Genomic DNA, 20,105 nt, shown 5'->3' with positions numbered 1-20,105 from the left:
ATAAAACTTCCCATGTGCAACTGAAATATCCAAGTCTAGATAAGGACAATCATTGTTGTCTGTATTAGATTTATTCAAAGTAAGCTACCTTGTGTAAATTTCTACAGTAAAAATAGAAAATTCTTGATTATTTAAGGCAACAATATCATTAAGGTAAGGTAAGTGTTTTGAAATTTATCAATTGATTGTAATTTAGACGGAAAATATTGTCAACTAGAAAATTAACAGCTTTAATCATCTCACCACAGTTCCAGCATATTTACCTTTTTCGTTACAGAAGCTGGCTCTATTGAGTTTTTATAAATAAATTTGCAATCAGATTTTCAAAAGACCATTTGATTAAATAAAGAGAACTTCTGTTTGATATGCTTGTGTATAATTGTAGTGTACAGAGTCGAAAATTCAACCGAACTGAACGGAAAAAAGCACGTAATTTATCCAAAACATCCAAATAGTTTACGAGTAATACCATTATTTTCATATGCTTAATTACAAAAATTGATAACAAGTTCTTTAAAAAAAGTAACAAAGAAGGTTAACAACAGATATATTAGTTGTTAAACACTTACTTGAAGCCGAGCTGAATTGATATTTCAGTATCCAGAAGAAGCCTTAAGCGAAAATGTGGTAGTGACATGATTATTTACTAGAAGACCCTCTTTTGGGCGCAAGGCCTTGAATGTAGTAGCATTTATATTTTTATTCTTAAGAACTTCTGTGTAGTATTTTGTTTCCTTGATATGCAATCATAAATAATATCTTAGATTTGTTTGAATCAAATCACGTTTATTTTCATTAGCAGACTCTTTTTGTTTGTTTGTGTGTTGCAATAATAGAAATTCAACTAATGGAAGGAGTCAAATTTCGGAGTTCATAATGTAAAACACGTTCTATTTTGCAAATAAGCACAACAAGCAATCGTCATGCTATTGTCTTAAGAACATTATAAAGAAAGAATTTGTAAATTGTCCAAGATGAAAGTAATACGCCTTGATCTAACCTTTTCTTTTTTAGATCGGAAACACGAAAATGTTCTAGCATATCAAAATGTTTTGGATGAACACAAACACTTCTATTACAATTTGATTTCCTTCCTTCTTTTCCATATTGTCTTCCGCCACTTAGATCATATAATACAGTAGAAGGGCAAACACTCAAGGCTTCATACTGTCAGTTATGTCAACACACATTTAAATATGAGGTGATTGGAGTTATTTATCCAGAATCAACTGAACATTATAAGTATGTCCACATGATCTGTTACTTTCGTATGTTAATGATATGAAAGTTGATCTAATAACCATGAAATTAAACGCGACGAACAGCTAAAAATATTCAAGATTCCAAAGAGTGACTTCAAGTGAACAATTCAAAAATAACTCAGTAAATCACTAAGGCACTTGATAGAACAACTTGTTCTACGTATCTAAGTGAAATCAATACATCATGATTTACGTGCTAATTAGAGTAAACAAATAGCTACTTTGATTATATTCTTCCAAATTATATCTCGTCAAATGACTGAAACATTGGAAAACTAAAATGAGAAATATTATCAGGCAATTAAATTCAGCATAAAAGGTAAGTACTATTTATTGTATAAATTAATTGACCCTGAAATCAGACATTTAGAGAAAAACTGTATCGGTGGCTGTTGATTATCAGACTTGAAAAAGACCACATTCGTTCTTCAATTACAAGATCAAAACACAAAGTGCAAACATGACATCTTTTATTTTGTTTGTAACTTCTTAACCTTTTTTAAAATTTATTTACTTCAAATATAAAGATAAGAAGACTAATGTCGGAAATCATTTTAGAGATTCAAAGACGAACGTCCACATATAAAGAAGCATTATTTTCATAATGTCCTGCGCTTCCAGACATATCCATGTACGTGCTGACCATACCATTTTTATCTTTCATGTCGATGTTCTGTGATTCAGAGGACGTCTTTCCATTTGACAAGTCATTCCCATTTCCAGATCTAACTTGTGAGTGTAGAGTTTGTAGATCAACGTAGTCTGTGTGGCGCACGTTCTCTCTGCTTGTCCTAGCATAACTGTATTCGTTATTGTCATCTGATGTCGAGATACGCTTACAAAATACATGCCTGCAATTTTCGGTACCATATTACGTTTGAATAGCTATAAACTACAGATAATGAGTTTCTTCAAAATACAATTGCTTAGAAAAAATACCCATAGTACTGTTATTTTAACATAAAACCGGTTTTTTGGTGCGGTTCGTGTTGTTCCGTCTTTTTTTTATGTAATGTTTTATAGAAAAGTGTTTGTCTTTTCGTCGTGTTTCATAGAAGATTTATCCAAAGATGTGTCGCACTCTTTTCGTTTTATGAGTTTTGATAGTCCCTTTGGTATCGTTTTTTTTCAACTAGCAGTGAGACCTAGTCTAAAAAGTCTCAGTGCTTTCAGAGGAAACATAGGATTTTGTTTTGTAACTGTATTTGCCATGTTAATTGTTTGTAGGGTGTTTGTAGTTGTCAACAACAACTGTAAAACAGATAATAAATAATACATTAATTTAGACATAAAATGATAACAGGAATCACAGAAAACATCTCGAACACACTCAGTACAACAGATCAAAATCAACTACCAACAACCCGAATCCTCCTAAAAACACCGCGAACACACTTAGTACAACAGATCAAAATCAACTACCAACAACCCGACTCCTCCTTAAAAGACATACAAATAGAGGCAAACAATGATAATGTATATTTGTTGTTTTGCGCATGCAGCATATTATATTATGTTTTTAAAAAAGTATTCAAGAGGACTTTCCTTTTCAACAATTTTCAAATATATTGTTTATGCATTTTCGGTCAACATAGGAACTTGGTTCAAATAGTTCATATTAATTAAATTTTGTTGCATCATTCATTTTTCTGAATGTAATTTCCGTGAATGCTCATTGTATTCATGTACATACCTTTTTCTAACTATGTCAACAATCCATCCAGTAACAACATAACAACTCATACAGATCATTATTCCAGTAAAGATACCTGTTACAGTAAAATAGAAAATTACTTCTCGTTAACTCATATAAAAATAAGAAGATGCGACATGATGGTCAATGAGACAACTTACCAACAGAGACCAAATGAAGTAACTATAGGTCACCGTACGGCCTTCCATATAGAGCAAAACCCATACAGCATGGCAAGCTATTGTCCCTTTTTGTTGTTTTTTTTAAACAGGATACTACTTTGAATGAATTGGGAAAAAAAACAATATTTTCGTTTGTTCTGTCGTCTTCAAAATATATCCATTCTATCATTAAAAGAAATTATTATTACGTCATTAGAATTAGAGATTAAAGTTTAATTGCTTATAACGACTCCTGAAATCATTTCATGCTACAGTTACTCGTATTGTCAAAACATTTCTAAAAGCACAACTCTTGTAGTGAAGATTTTGGCAAATTTTAAATATTAAATAAAATAAATGAAAACATTCATTTACAAAAAACATGAACATAATTCGAAAATTGTATTGAAAATGTCTTCAATCACAATGGTTAGCACTGAATAACGTATTAACTTTATGACTATATGTGTAAATTGAGCAGATGAAAAATTGTTTAATAAGTATAGCATTTTCTCTTATGTATCGGTTTTTGGTGGGGCTTATTTTGCTCAGTCTTAAGTTTTCTATGTGTTGGTTTTTTTTGGACTTGTTTGGAGGGAGGTGTGGATTGGTGTTGTCAGTTTCTCTTCGACGTATAAGTTTTGAAAGTTTTTATATGTCAGAGAAATAAATATTTTTAAGGAAGCATTTTAATGCGTCGCTTAACCACTGGTCACATATTCATTCCTGAAGACAAAGGAGTATAAGATCTAAAATAAATTTCTATGAAAAACGAATTGACGATCAGTCTACGAACTTTATCAGTACATAGATTATATTGACGGACCGATATTACAAAACGCTTTGACGGAATTTTGTAGAAACCGAAATGTACAAAAGTGTAAATGAAAATGGACAAAAATATGCAAAAATTATATCCAAATGACGTACACTTTTCGACTCATGTTCATTACTCAGATCTCGTTGACTACACTTTCGTTGACCAATCAGTAATTAACTCTTTTTGCTTTGACTACCAGTCATCTGTTAATACATCTGTGACTCGTTGGTTTGCTTACATTCATCTATGACAACACTTTTGTTGACATACTAATGATTAAACTATCGTTGATATCCTTTTCACTGATATATGACAACACTTTCGTTGATTAACAAACGATTTAAATTGTCATTGATTTGCTTACCCTTTTCTATGACTACGTTTTCGTTGATATACCAATGATTAAACTTTCGTTGATTTGCTTAATATTACTCTGTGACTACACCTTCGTTGACTTTCCAATGATTAAACTCTCGTTAATTTGCTCAGTACCATCCTTCTATGACTACACTTATATTTTATTACTTAACAATGATTCAGTTCTCGTTGATTTGCTTGCCGTTCCTCTATGGCTGCACTTTCGTTGACTTACCAATAATTATATTGTCGTTGATTTGCTTACCCTTCTTGTACGACTTCTTTTTCGTTGACTAACCAACGATTTAAATTCTACTTAATTTGCCCACCACTCTTATGTAACAATATTTCCGTTGACTTACCATTGGTTAAACACTCGTTGATTTGCTAACCCCTCTTATGTGACTATATTTTCGTTGGTTAACCAATGGTAAAACACTCGATGATTTGCTTACCATTCTTATGTGACTATATTTCCGTTGACTTATCAATGGTTAAACACTCGTTGATTTGCTTATCCCTCTTATGTGAATATATTGTCGTTGGTTAACCAATGGTTAAACACTCGATCATTTGCTTACCACTCTTATGTGACTATATTTCCGTTGACTTACCAATGGTTAAACACTTGTTGATTTGCTTACCACTCTTATGTGACTATATTTCCATCGACTTACCAATGGTTAAACACTCGTTGATTTGCTTATCCCTCTTATGTGACTATATTTCCGTTGGCTTACCAATGGTTAGATACTCGATTTTTTTACCACTCTTTAGTGACAATATTTCCGTTGACTTACCAATGGTTAAACACTCAATGATTTCCTTACCACTTTTATGTGACAATATTTCCGTTTCCTTCGCCTCATTTTTAGACTGATACCTCGAATTTGACATGTGGTAATCTCAGTACCAGATTCTATGACAAACGAGACAATTATCATTTTTCCTTACCTTAGTAGCAATATACCAACTTAACCTGCATATGGGATATACAGTTCCCAACCCATTCGGCTACTCAGACTTTATAAAATGTCACCAGTGTCTGAGCAGAAAGTTGATGAATTGAACCAGGGTTATGTCAAAGATCGTCTCGTCTTTCAAAAAAAGTTCATCGGGGGATATCAAGACCTTGTTGATAAATATTCCGTATAAACTTTACAAATAATACATGTCTTGAAGTATAGATTCTAGGTACTGACGTTGTTTATCATCTTAATTACGTGTTATAGTGTTCTTTGTATATTATTAACCTTTACTGTTTAGTCCATTTTTGGTAATATTCCGTTGACGTGGCTCGATAATTATACATCCCGCCATTGTGTTATTATGATATGGTCATTTTTTGTATTCTTTCATTTTTGCTTATGTGTTTTGTCTATATGCCATTTTGTTTTTCTTTGATGACATATTTGTTTGTTTTTATAGTGATTAAGATTATAACACAATGCTGACTGCTGTACCCCAATTTTTGACATTTTTACCTATTATGTCTGTTTGTTTTGTTCACACATTGTTGTCAATGTAATGGAATTGTATGCGACTGTCATACAATTTTGAGGTTTAACTAGTATAAAAACAGATTTAATCCACAATTTTCTACATAAGGAAATGCCTGTACCAAGTCAGGAATATGACAGTTGTTTTCTATTCGTTTGAAGTGTTTGAGCTTTTGTTTTGCAGTTTGATAAAGGACTTTCCGTTTTGAATTTTCCAATGGTTAAACACTCGATGATTTGCTTATAAGTCTTATGGGACAATATTTCCGTTGGCTTACCAAAGATTAAACATTATATGATTTGCTGACCACTCTAATGCGACAATATTTCCGTTGGGTAACCAATGGTTAAACACTCGATGATTTGCTAACAAGTCTTATGTGACAATATTTCCGTTGGCTTACCAACGGTTAAACACTCGTTGATTTGCTTATCCCTCTTATGTGACTATATATTTCCGTTTGGTAACCAATGGTTAAACACTCGATGATGTATGTACAAGTCTTATGTGACAATATTTACGTCGGCTTACCAATGGTTAAGCACTCTATGATTTGCTTACCTCTCTTATGTGACTATATTTTCGCTGCTTTGCCAGTGGTTAATCACTCAATTGCAATGAGTTGCTTACCACTCTTATTTGACTATATTTCCGTTGTCTTGGCAGTGATTAAACACTCAATGAGTTGCTTACCACTCTTATGGGACTATATTTCTGCTGTCTTGACAGTGGTTAAACACTCAATGAGTTGCTTACAACTCTTATGTGACTATATTTCCGTTGTCTTGCCAGTGGTTAAACACTCGATGAGTTGCTTACCACTCTTATGTGACTATATCTCCGTTTATTTGCCAATGGTTAAACACTTTTGATGTGCTTACCCTCTTCAATGACTACACTTTCGTTGACTTCAAAATTATTTTAATTTTTGCTAATCTGCCTACCACTCTTTTATGACTATTCATCCGTTGACTTACCAATAACTAAACTCTCGTTGATTTGGTTAATGTTTTCATTACTATTCTTTGAGGCACCTATTTTAAAATGAAAACAGTAATGTAATTAAATATGTACACCGTTGACTGAAATGAACTTCAAAAGTAAAAACCATACTGCATGCAATGTTCAAATCAACAGTTACTCTGATCAATGTCATATATGAAAATTACAGTTTTAAAAGAGAGCGAAATATTATTTCAATTATTATCATTATTATTGGAGGAATTTGTTTTCGTAGCTGTATTAGCACAGGATTTAACGGGAATATGCAAAACAAATTGACATTTGTAAAATATACTCACTTGTCAAAGTTTGAACGAAGATAACCAAAGAAAGGTTACTAGTGGGGTTTCATGTATAATAAAAAAAACATCTTATAAATCATGGTTTTATAGTGTCGATAAATATGCTATGGGTTTGTTTTCATTTAATAATCAATGTTAACAAATATAGGGTTTAGAATTGGGTGTAAGTAAGTTATACACCTCGGGATACGGCGTGTCTGGAAAAGAAACCCCTCCGGCCGACGGCCGACGGGGTTTCTTATCCAGACACACCTATCCCTCGGTGTATAACTATTTCGTATTTACTCATATGGTCCGACCATACGCGTATGGTCCAGGTAATTAACTGATGATTGCTAACGTTGAAAAGGTGTCGCATAATTATGAGTTCCTAACAAATGAAATTTTGACGTATGCAATCATATGATAATCAATATTAATGATTAATCAAATCAAACAAAGTGAATGTTAATTAATTTTTATTGTGTTTATTAAATTTAAATTTCTTGAATATTTCAAATTGTTTTTAGATATTTGATGTGTTCTTGTTCCTTCTGATGCGATCCAAGACATGATCATTGATTGAAAATAAGCAGAAATTAAAAGAAATTTGTTTCAGGAATAATAATTTAAACAAAAAAACGGTACATCGGTCTCAAACCCCTGTGGTTTCACTTACGGACGAAAAAGTCGACAGCCAGGAGAAAGGCGCTTTAAATTGACGCTATCAAAGATAAAATAACAAATGCACCAAATTCAGTATGTTTAAAAGATAAAAAAATTCAATTAGTAACGTATGCCGTTTTTGGTTCGGAGATTGAGCTGTGTGTTCCTGCGAAAGCAAGAATTTATCTGAAAAATACCTATATAGTCTAAATACTCATATGGTCCAGCCAGTTAATAACCAAACAAGTATAATACTTATATGGTCCGACCAAACGCGTATGATTGAATGATTGATTGTTGGTTGCTTAACGTCCAGTGGCAAATATTTCATGCATATTCAGGACGAACCAAACGCGTATGGTCCAAATACTCAAAGGGTCCGGAACATATATACACCTTTAGAAACTCGACTTAGCGCTTTCAAATACATTGTTGAAGAATGTATGCTGAAATCTACACTCATTTTGGTTAATTGTGTTAGCTTGCTGTCTTATTAGCATATACCATTTATCCTCTTTTATTCATAAAAAATAAGACAAATTGAACAAAATGTTAAAACTATCGTTTATTGTCAATACAATGTTGACACAGAGATATGTCTCGCTATTTTTTGTAATTTTGACAGTATAATGCAAATGTGTATGTTGAATCTAAATGGCAACATGTGAACTATAAAAAATTCAAGGTCAACGATTCATGACTTGAAGGTACAGGGTAAAAAAACCTGCATGATACCTCCATGGAAATGCAAAAAGTGCCAATGCTTATGAAACTGCATACCAAATACTATTGACTTTTCAAAAGCGGTTACCTTTAAACTAACATAAATACAAACTTCAACTTGTAAAGTATATAAAATTTAAAAGTAAATGAACCATGACTAGGGGCGGGGCCATATTATCTCCATGCATGGAAATGAAATTTGCAAATGCTAGTACAACGGGCGGTTCATCAACTGATCTAATCACAAACTTTAACAAATAAAACTAAGCAAACATTTAAAATTAACAGACCGTAACCGAGAGAATGGAGTCAAATAATCTCCATGGGAATGAAATGTGGCAATGCTAATACAACTACTAAAAAGTACAAACCAAATATCATTGACATACCACTAGGGGTTCCCCTTAAACTGACCTAATCACAAACTAATACATTTCAAAGTCAATAGACTACGAGTAAGGGGGATAAATAATTTCCATGGAAATGAGATTTGCCAAAGCTTACGACGCGTGCCAAATGTGGAGCATGATCTGCTTACCTGAGATCACCCCGTTTTTGGTAAGGTTCGTGTTGCTCAGTCTTTGGTTTTCTATGTTGTGTTTTGTGTACTGTTGTTTGTCTGTCTTTTTTTTATCTTTTAGCCATGGCGTTGTCAGTTTATTTTCGACTTATGAGTTTAAATGTTCCTTTGGTATCCTTTGGCTCTCTTTTATACAACTTTATACCAAATATCATTGACCTACCACTAGTGGTTCCCCGTAAACTGATCAAATGACAAACTTATACAACGCGAAACAGCACGCCTAAGTCTCGTTTTTCCGACTTCGAAGAGGGGAGACAAAAATTGGGACAATATGTGTTTAGATATGATTTATTAACCAGTACTATTTTTAAGACTTGGAAAGAAGTGGATTGTACCAGGTTAAAGGACGACAATCTTCATTCCCTGCTACACTTTTTAACAGTCAAACGATATCTTTAAAAAAAAGTGCATATAAAATTTCAAAGAATTCGGTAAAAAAAAATAATGAAAAATAAATCATCTCACCTGAAACATAAAACTGAAACGTCTGCACAGAAACAATAAAAATGCATATTTTATATAATAATGCCATATCATGCATTATAATCTTTCTTCCTCATTCAATTTGTATATTAAATCAATGATTGACACTTAGATAACAAAATGTATATCTGATGTTTACCTTTCATTGATTAAATTCTTTATACATTTCAAGAGATCTATATGTATAACACTGCTGATTTATGGAAGTTCGACCTTTGTGTGCCTATCTTATTTCTTGTTTAAATGAAAACTACAGATTTAGAGCAGACAAAACTATATACTAGACACTCATTCAATAAATATTTTTGAATGAAAAAGGAGGTAGAAAGTGGTTCAACTTCTTAACAAAATTTACTTTGTACCGACTTCCTGGACTCTCGAGGTTATATCGTCTTCACTTATGTCACTATCCTGAATTTCAAAGTTACATTTTATATTAATATTCAAGATGAACATTTAATATCAACTATGATAATTGCTAACCTAGGACTAAAAGTAAGTAGTTATTCTCTCTATGGCTTTATCCGGATCATACAATTTTTCAGAGAGTATCGGGATATATGAAAAGGTAAAAATAAATGTTAGTACTTACTTTATCCTATTGATTTGAATGCCAACCCGGTGTCTATTGTTTCCACTGTTATTGTATACAGTGTATTTTTAATTCATTATAGGTATACTTGATCTATTGGTAACTCTTTCTGCTCATGCAGGTCTTGTCGTCGTACTTTGAACACGAGGTCGTCCTAATACTTAAATCTAATTTGCTACAAATCATGTGGACGTCTAGAAGAAATTTATCTGACAATTACCGCAAAACCCAAGAAGGATGGATTGATGGATGGTGAATGGTGGCTTAATGTTAAACAGCAACTACTTCGTGCATCATTTATGTGACGTGTATTCCTGCAAAAAGAAAACATGTTAAAGTTATATGAATATATTCAGAGTTGTTCTAGATTGACACATTGAGCCAGATTATATACGTGCTAATTCACAAGGTGACAGTTCGCAGGAAATGTTGTGACCCTATTCGGACATATCAATCCTAATCCTAGCCGACTAGCTTTTGTTCTTTCTCTAAGATGTCGTTATATTATCTTAGCTGAGAATCCGCAAATAACGTTTCGTTTATTGCATTTTGTGTTTCGACATTTACTATAAAATAAGAAGATGTGGTATGACTGCCAATGAGACAACTCTCCACCAGAGACCAAATAACATAGAAATTAACAACTATAGGTCACCGAACGACCTTCAACAATGAGCAAACACATATCGCGTAGTCAGCCATAAAAGTCTCCGCAATGACAATTGTAAAACAAACGAGAAAACCAACGGTCTGATTTTTTATGCACAAAACAATGAACAAAATACAAATATGATATACTTAAACAAACGAATTGCAGGCTCCCATGGGACAGGCACATACAGAATGGGGCGGGGTTAAACTAGTTTACAGGCGCCAAACCCTCCCTCACACCTTGGACAGTGGTGTAACAGTACAACATAAGAACAAACTATAAAACTCAGTTGAAAAGGACTTAACTCATCAGATCAATACCAAGCAGAAAAACAACTAACAAAAACACAAACCGGACGTGGCAGTGAGTTCATACATCCCCACAACAAAAAAGACACCAAGTACAGGTCCGAGAGTACTCGCAGTTACTGACAGTTAGTTCAAAGCCAATAACAACTGATAAAAAATCATGTATCTAAGACTGAAATATCAATCAGTACACATCCAACATCCAATGGATTTAGTGTAGAGACGTCTTTCAACAGTCAGAGAAAAACATTATACTTTGTGCAATGCCAAAATACAGGTATTGACAGATTGTAGAACCGTGAATGTACATATGTATATAACAATAATATTTACGGTTTGGATTTAATTTACTGATAACAAAATCAATATTTATACCAATAAAACAATATTAAAAGGCAACCTTTCAGAATAAGTTTATTTAAAGGATCGATAAGATTATTCGGATCGTATCTAAATTTCCGGGCTCGGTAAACAAAATCTCCGTAAAACATAGGATGTGCTATCCCGTTTGAAATAATTTTTCTACGGGTGCAGCCAAACTTTCAAACCAAATCTATGTATTTATGGAAAAAATTAGCAAAGGTTTTAAGTAATTTGTGGTAACGAAAATCCCGACTTAATATTTTACCAGTAATACATAGATTATGTTCATCGACAGCCAAAACGGCACTGCAGACACGGGCATAGCGAACAAGTTGTGACTGTCAGTTATGTTACATGTACCCTATAGGCCCTTGAGTGGTAAATCCTTAATCTGTATAGTACCTTTGTAAAAGGGGAAACCTACCTACTTTTTATATCTAAGTAGGGGATAAGAAATCAACAGTTTTGTTTCCAATCAAGCGTATAGGTCAGCTTGCATGTATGCTCAGATGCTCAAGCATCCACATCATTTTGACAACAACAAAAAAATAGAAAAAAAATAATTAATATTAGTTTTATTTTCAATAAAATATACCTCTTATATCTTTACAGAATATACATTTTGTAGCATTGCATAGAATATTATTGATACTGTCAATATTTCAACATTCTGTCCAATGTAGATTGGGTGGGAAACTTTTACATTAAATATTTATGAATTAAATGATGGTAGTTTCGAGAAAAAAAAATAAAATTCTGCATACAGGGAAAATGTCCATACAAATATCATTTTCTGCATATAATGGTCTAAAAATTTTTCGCCTCGCTACGCTCAGCGATAGTTTGGCATCCACTTCCTATCAGTCCTAGCTACCCAACTGTAGGTGGACACAAAATTTCAAATGTTTAATTATGTAAAAAAACATTTTAAATTTCTAATGACTGCTTTACTTATCATGAATGAATTTATGTTGAAAGTCTGTAATATAAAGGTTTTACTACAAAGATCACATACACTAAACATTACCAACGATTATAGTATAGATATCAGGAGAAATAGACAAAACCACAAAAACTAAACATTGTCCACTGAACCATGAAAACAGGTCAAGGGCGGATTACCCTGCGAGTCGGACATGTACACCTTATAATCATTCCATACACCAAATACAGTTGACATATTGCTTATAAATAGTATCCGAGATATGTACTTGATCACGAAAACTTAACTTTTATCACTTATCCATGAAATGAGGTCAGGGTCAGGTAACACTACCCTGACGCTCATTTAGATCTTGCAAGGATCCCATATACCAAATATAGTTATCATATTGCTCATAATAAGTGAATATTTCACATGACAAAGACAAATATTTAGACATGTAAGTATATTTGTAATTACAGCAATTTAGAAAATTTTAGCCAATGACAAAGGTGAAATATTTGGATTGTTACCTCTGTTACTTTGAATTTAAGTCTTAAAAAAAATTAACCTCAGTAATTCTTTTCAAATTATATATGACAATTTGCTAATGTGTATAAAATAATGCAAAAAATCAGCACATTCTGTAAAATTTTAGGCTATTCTGGTAAAAAAAACTAGAGGCTCTAAAGAGTCAGTGTCGCTCACCATGGTCTATGTGCATATTCAACAAAGGACACTCTCCAACATTGTAGATGAGAATAGAGTTCATGACAAAAATCTCTGTTTTGTTGATCTTGGATTGCTGATCATTTAGTCAATTTAGACAATATGGAGAAAATCGTCCGACGACTCCTTATTGGAGTTATTGCCCTTTAATGACGATTGTTAGTTATGATTAGTTTCTATCTTCTTTAGTTTTTGCTCATAACACAAAAGATAAATTTTGTCAGCAAAATGTAATCTTGCCTTGCTGATCATTTTAATGATTTAAAGTGTCTATCTATTATAATTTTTATCATATAAGGCAAGATTAACCATTTAAGCAGAATAAGAAACAAAGTACAGTTCCACCTCTTCGAGTACTCACTATTAATTTTCAATCAATGAAAAATAAAAAGCCAGAAATTGATGAAATAATAGACTCATGCAAACCTGACGGCGTGACTTTTTACCCCAATAGAAATTGCAATTTAAATATTGCCCTGTATATTTTCAGGTCGATTCTGGTCTTTATGTCAAGGTATATTTGTTCCGCCTACTGAAGTTCCACTGGAAACTCTGTTATAAACAATGTCATAATATCTGTTCCTGTTGGAACAAATATTCTATACCATTTATTCCGTTAGGAACATTTACTGTAATATTTATTCCAGTGGAAACAATATTCCAGAATACTGTTTCCATTTGGAACATATGTTATGAAGGAACTTCTATTCTGTGACACTTAGTGCTATCATTATCAGTATTCGAGTTAACTATAGTTTAAAAAGCTTCTAAATACACACAAATGTGCATAGATTGTTTTTTGAAATAAATATGGTTAAAATATCATTCCAGAACATGAATATTGAACTGAAACGTTTTAATGGGGTATATTGGGGTAAAAAGTCATTTTGTGATCGTAAGCGGCTGACAAGAACGGAACAAGTTTCAATGAAAAAAGTGATTTAAAATTAAACATATTTATAAAATAAAGTATTGTTGGTGTTAAAATAACATGGAAATGCCTAAAATGCTATTATTATTCAATAATATTTTGTTGAAACTGTTTTTTCAGGTATATTGGGGTATGTTGGGGTATATTGGGGTAAAAAGTCGCACCCCAAACCTGATGTTATATTTGGTACTGAAACCTGGCTTTCAAATGACACATCAGCATATGAATATATTTCACCATCCAAATACACGATCTACACTAAAAACAGGAAAGATGGCTATGGAGGTGTGCTACTCGCAATCACTAACACACTGATTACATCACAGGTGCCACAGATTGCGAAGTAATCTGGGCAAAATTAACTCCAACAGGAAATAAAACCACTTATCTTGGAGCATACTATATACCACCATCAGACAAAGGGGAATCACTAGAACATCTAAGTACCTCACTAAATAGGATATGCAATATATCTAGTGCAAGTATCATGCTCAATGGCGATTTCAATTTAGGCAATACTGACTGGTCAAATTCATCGGTAATACATAGCAAACCAGATCCTTCTCTTCATCAACACCTATTAGACATATTACAAGATCACAATCTCACACAGGTAGTTGACAAACCAACAAGAAATGACCGCACACTTGATCTACTGTGCATGTCAAATCCATCCCTAGTAAACAGAGTAGAAACATTACCACCACTAGGAGACTATGACATAATTTTCAGTGAAAATTAACCTTTCCCTTTCGAAAGCCAAACAGTCACCACACAAAGAATTCATTTACAAGAAAGCAGACTGGGAAAAAATTGGAAAAGATTTGAAAGAAACATACACACATATGGAAGAACACCAATTAGAACTTGATATAGACAATATATGGAATTACTTCATAACAAAAACAACAGAAAGTATCCAAAAGCATATACCAACTAAGCTTAATAGGTAATAAAACCCACCTACCATGCATAGTTTCAAACTTGAAAAAACTAATAAATAAGAAAAACAAATTATATAAAAAGAAAAAACATGATGGTAAACACCTTAAAAAATTCAAACAAATCAAAACACAATTACAGAAAGAGATGAGAAATGCCTATTGGAAATATATCGGAAACATGATTTTTGACATTGAAATACAAGAACCTGAAAATCAGAAATTCAACAAACAACCTAAAAAACTTTTTTCATACATAAAAGGCCAAAACAATGAAAACACTGGTATTGCACCTCTTAGGAGTGAAGGTTTACTACATACAGATCCCTTGAAAAAAGCAAATATATTAAATGAACAATTTAAATCCGCTTTTACATCTGAGACTAATACAGTAATCCCTGACAAAGGTCCATCAACACATCCAATAATGGACAATATAGACATCAACAGAAAAGGCATCTATAAATTAATTAAAAATATAAATCCTAAAAAAGCAACAGGACCAGATAACATAACTGTATTAGTGCTAAAAAAAAACATTAACACTTGCACAGACATACTCACTCTAATTTTTACAAAAACAATACAAATAGGAAAAGTACCTCATGATTAGAATCACGCAAACGTAACACCAGTTTTCAAAAAAGGAGACAAACATCATCCTGGTAACTATAGACCAATCTCATTAAGATGTATTTCCTGCAAATTATTAGAGCACATACTTGCAAGCAACATCATGAAACACCTTGAATCAAACAACATACTTTAGTACTTGCAACACGGCTTCAGGGCAAATAGATCTTGCGAATCCCAGATAATTTCACTAATTCACCAGCTGTCATCAAATTAAAGAACCTTAGTGAGCGCGCTCACATACCCCACGTCCCCACATTGTCATTGGAGAAATAAAATAAGTGTAAGAAAAAAAAATTGTATCAGAAAAAAAAATTGAATCATAATTTCCTGTCAATATGCACATCTTCATAGTATGTCCTTATTATCTACACAGTTTCATGAAATTCTGTTGTGTGGTTTGAGAGGAGTTGCGATGACAAAAGGTTGCAGTAGTTTATTGGGCAAATAAGTTCAAAGGGGCGTAACTCCTGGAAAAAAAATTGAATCGTAATTTCCTGTCGATATGCACACCTACGTAGTATGTCCTTATCATCTGAAAAGGTTTCATGAAATTCTGTTGTGTGGTTTGAGAGGAGTTGCGATGACAAAAGGTTGCAGTAGTATATTGGGCAAATAAGTTCAAAGTGGCGTAACTCCTGGAAAAAAAATTGAATCGTAATTTCCTGTCGATATGCACATCTACGTAGTATGTCCTTATTATCTGAAAAGGTTTCATGAAATTCTGTTGTGTGGTTTGAGAGGAGTTGCGATGACAAAAGGTTGCAGTAGTATATTGGGCAAATAAGTTCAAAGGGGCGTAACTCCTGGAAAAAAAATTGAATTGTAATTTCCTGTCGATATGCACATCTACGTAGTATGTCCTTATTATCTTAAAAGGTTTCATGAAATTCTATTGTGTGGTTTGAGAGGAGTTGCGATGACAAAAGGTTGCAGTAGTATATTGGGCAAATAAGTTCAAAGGGGCGTAACTCCTGGAAAAAATGAATCGTAATTTCCTGTCGATATGCACATCTACGTAGTATGTCCTTATTATCTGAAAAGGTTTCATGAAATTCTGTTGTGTGGTTTGAGAGGAGTAGCGATGACAAAAGGTTGCATCAGCCTTTGGGCCAGCTGAGCTAAAATGATACTCATAAGAGCCTGAATTGCTCACCTAGAATTTGTTTGTGTAAATCTTGCTTCAATGATTATTTTGCTGTTTAATGTATATTAATATGTGTTTTAAGCATGCCTTTAAATGTTCTCTTTATCTATCATAGATTTTGGGAAAAACTAAAAAAGAAATTGGTAAAATAAAGATTATCTTTCAAGGGCAATAACTCCTAAAAAGAATCAATTGAACATCTTTGTCATGGTTGACTTATTTGTAGCTCTTAATTTGCTGAACATTTTTGTAGTTTCTTTCTATTATAGTTTCTGTGAAAACCTAAAAAAAAAGGTACAAATATCTTTAAAGGGCAATAACTCCTATAAGGAATCAATTGACAAAATTTCGATCATATTGACTAATTTATAGGTCTTAATTTGCTGAACATTTTTTCTGTTTGAACTTTTACTCTATCATAGTTTCTGAATAAAAATCATGAAGTTTAATAAAAATAGTCTTTCAAGGGCAATTACTCCTATAAAGGATCAATTTATGAATTCCGTTCTTTAACTATGTACTATGTTTGCATTTTAACCCGCCGGGGTTTCATGTTTTGCAATAGATTAATGTATTTAACTTAGCCGTAGACCTAACTTTACTGAACATTTTTGCTGTTTAAAATTTTTCTTTATCTATAATCTATAATATTTTGAAGATAACAACAAAAAACAGAAATTTCATAAAAATTATTTCAGAAGCAATACCTCCAAATTGGTTTGTCTGATTCTTTGAAAAATTTCCTAATTGATAGATCTTGACCTGCTGATAATTTTTATCCCTTTAATTTTGCTCTGTTTTACTTTTTGAGGAAGAAGCCAAAAACTGCATTTCACCCCTATGTTCTATTTTTAGCCATGGCAGCCATGTTTGTTAATGGCAGAAAAATAAAATACGAAACTGCATACTAGATACTTTAAGGATCATCAATCCCAAGTTTGGTTGAAATTGGTTTAGTAGTTTAAAAGAAGAGCTTTGAAAATTTTTACGACGAAGACGGATGCCCAGTGATGCGAGCTAAAAATGGTATCTTTTCATTATTCATGCATTACAGGTACTTTTCCCAAACTTCAAAATGATAACCAGTCATGCCCAGGTATAAAAAATCAAAGCCCAAAGACAACTCAAACCTAATAAATGAACTGCCTACAACCAAGGAATGGTACATTATTTGATCAACTTTGAAGACTACTGGGACTCTACTGTCTTTGGAACTGTTTAAAGAGACCACTGTCCGTACGGATTTCAACAATGTTTAAAATTTCTCTCTATCTAGCCTAGTTTATGCAAAAAACTGTAACTTTTAAATTTAATTAAAATTGTCTTTCAAAGGCAATAACTACTATAAGGGATCAATTTACAATTTCGGTCAGTTTCACGTTTTTGTAGATCAAAACTTGCTGAACATTTTTGCTGTTTAAAATTTTGTTGTTCAATTGGCCAAAAAATTTTGTGGCAAATAAATCTTAACATGTTAATCATTTTCAACATGTCAGTTTTGCTTTAACTGCTTCAGTTTTTGAGAAATAAGCCAAAAACTGCATTTTACCCGATATGTTCTATTTCTAGCCATGGCAGCCATGTTTCTTGATGGACAAGAATAAAAGGGCACAATCTGTATACCAGATACCCTATATGTAAGGATCATTCAGCCCTAGTTTGTTTGAAATTGGTCCAGATATTTTAGAGGAGAAAATCTTTGTACAAGTTAACACAGGACAATGGACATCAGAATGGACAAAGGGCGACAGTTGCAAAGGGATGGCAAAAATGATATAAACAATTACTCCATAACGAGAAATAAACTGCTTACGAGCTGGATAGGACCGCAGAAGTCCAACCTTGAACAGTTGGGGGAAAAATGGACATAATATTCAAGCTTGATACAGGTCTGAATTTGGATTGTAATTAAATATTTGACACATTATAGGTTTCTGACACAGAATAAATGTAGTCAAAGAACTTGAAATTGGTTATATGATTTGAATTTATATTCAATTCAAGATATCTTGCTGTTGTGCAATACACTGTGCTGTTGCGCAATACTAAGTAAATCTGTTTTTAGACTATATACAAAGAATTAGCAAAATAAATTGTGACCCCCAATTTTTCTTTGGAAAATTGACAATTTCTTAAATCGGGGGGAAAAAAATTGACATTTGAAGAAATTTTCTTTTTGTAAAATGTGGTACAATTTAAGAGACATCCATACACTTAAAACACAAGTTATTGTCAGAAAACTAGAAAAATGCTTGTTTTAGACCCTTTTTGGCACCCAATTCCTAAACAGTTTGGGCAATTACCCCAAAAATGAATCCCAACCTTCTACTTGTGGTATTGAACCTTGTGGTACAATTTCAGAGCAACCAAAATACTTATACACAAGTTATAATCATTGTCCTGAAACTAGAAAAATGCTTGTTTTGGGCCCCTTTTTTGCCCCTAATTCGTCAACGGTTGGGACCATCACCCCCAAAAACAATCCAGACCTTCCTTCTGTGGTATTAAACCTTTTGCTTAAATTTCATAGGGATTCATACACTTAAACTAAAGTTATTGTCTGAAAACCAAAAAAACGACACAGACAACGATGATGTGATAGCAATATACAACCCCAAAATATTTTTGCTGTCGTATGAAAAATAGGTCACAAAAATTTAGTCTTCTCAAATCTTTTAACTAAGTGTCCTGACTTATTGTCAGAGTATAATTGTTTTTTCTAACTAAAGTATGAAGAAGTCATGATAATTAGATATAACAAAATAACTAGAAGAGGAAATGTTTGCTTACAAAAATCATGACAATGACATAGGCGCGGGATGTTTGCGCTTTTCCATAAGACATTTGTGCTTTCTTTAATGGACATTTGCGCTTCAATTCATTGGACATTTGTGCTTTTTAAATATGGACATTTACGCTTTTATTATAGGACATTTGTGCTTTTACAATATTTTCTTAATGGTTAAATGTTTAATAGTCATTCCATAGGACATTCGCGTTTAAAAGTAATTTCATAGCACATTGATATAGTTATATAAACCTAAAAGTAAACATTATAAAGACATCAAATACACGCATACAATGTACATGTAGTTATCACATGTCAATTTTCGCTTGATATCTGAAGCCCAAGGAATGAACAATTTTGCTCTTGTAATCTGTTCTGACTGGTAATTCTCCCTTATTTCAAATACATATTCTAGTCTCTATTTCTCAATTCTTGACTGATATGCCTGTTCATCAATAAAATGAATTTTAATGTAATTAACCGACTGTTGTTCAATGATAAAAATCCATCATGACATATACATTTTTTTTCTTTTACTTGTCTCTACAACTTTATACTCTATGTTTAA

General features: G+C 32.7%; 1 long non-coding RNA gene across 1 annotated transcript; it reads right to left on the bottom strand.

The window, feature by feature from the left end:
• Nucleotides 1–1,718: 1,718 nt before the first annotated feature.
• On the bottom strand, nucleotides 1,719–9,598 carry LOC127726071 (uncharacterized). The gene is made up of 4 exons (XR_007993314.1): nucleotides 9,514–9,598; nucleotides 6,771–6,827; nucleotides 2,956–3,031; nucleotides 1,719–2,113 (listed from the first exon to the last, which is right to left on the bottom strand). It is a non-coding gene; the product is annotated as an uncharacterized LOC127726071 (long non-coding RNA).
• Nucleotides 9,599–20,105: the final 10,507 nt, after the last annotated feature.

Source organism: Mytilus californianus, unplaced genomic scaffold, assembly GCF_021869535.1.
Source record: "Mytilus californianus isolate M0D057914Y unplaced genomic scaffold, xbMytCali1.0.p SCAF_16, whole genome shotgun sequence".
NCBI classification, from domain to species: domain Eukaryota; kingdom Metazoa; phylum Mollusca; class Bivalvia; order Mytilida; family Mytilidae; genus Mytilus; species Mytilus californianus.
The sequence above is the reverse complement of the archived record's forward strand: the minus strand, read 5'-3'. Positions and strand labels throughout refer to the sequence as shown.